This window comes from Penaeus monodon, chromosome 30 (assembly GCF_015228065.2).
Source record: "Penaeus monodon isolate SGIC_2016 chromosome 30, NSTDA_Pmon_1, whole genome shotgun sequence".
NCBI classification, from domain to species: domain Eukaryota; kingdom Metazoa; phylum Arthropoda; class Malacostraca; order Decapoda; family Penaeidae; genus Penaeus; species Penaeus monodon.
Window position 1 is genome coordinate 34,154,377 of NC_051415.1, and position 340 is coordinate 34,154,716.

At 37.4% G+C, this 340-nt stretch overlaps 1 protein-coding gene across 1 annotated transcript in view; it reads right to left on the bottom strand.

Moving 5' to 3' along the window:
* The window catches only part of LOC119592743 (secreted frizzled-related protein 5-like), a gene marked incomplete in the record, with an annotated part of 72,305 nt that overhangs the window by 71,067 nt on the left and 898 nt on the right, over positions 1–340 (bottom strand).

The following is a 340-nucleotide window of genomic DNA, read 5'->3' on the forward strand; positions in this document are numbered from 1 at the left end:
TATACACACATTTCTTGATTACTTTATTTTATTTCCCAGGCATTTAGTTTTCCATTTATCTCTCCTATTTCCTGTGTTATTTTCATAGTTTTTTCTCCATGCGTTTCTCCGTCAAAAGTCAAGATGAATTCTTTTTTTTTAGATTTCATGACAACCATCGTCATCAGGGAATACATATAATCAACCTCGTAATTTACTCGTGTGTGTAGGACAGACATATGATAAAAAGATGGCCACATCCACACGCTCCTCGAAGTACCTTATCATTAAAAGCTTAATTGTCACACTCAGCCACAGACTAACCAGCTCTCGGTCCTGGGAGAGATGGGGAGATTAACGA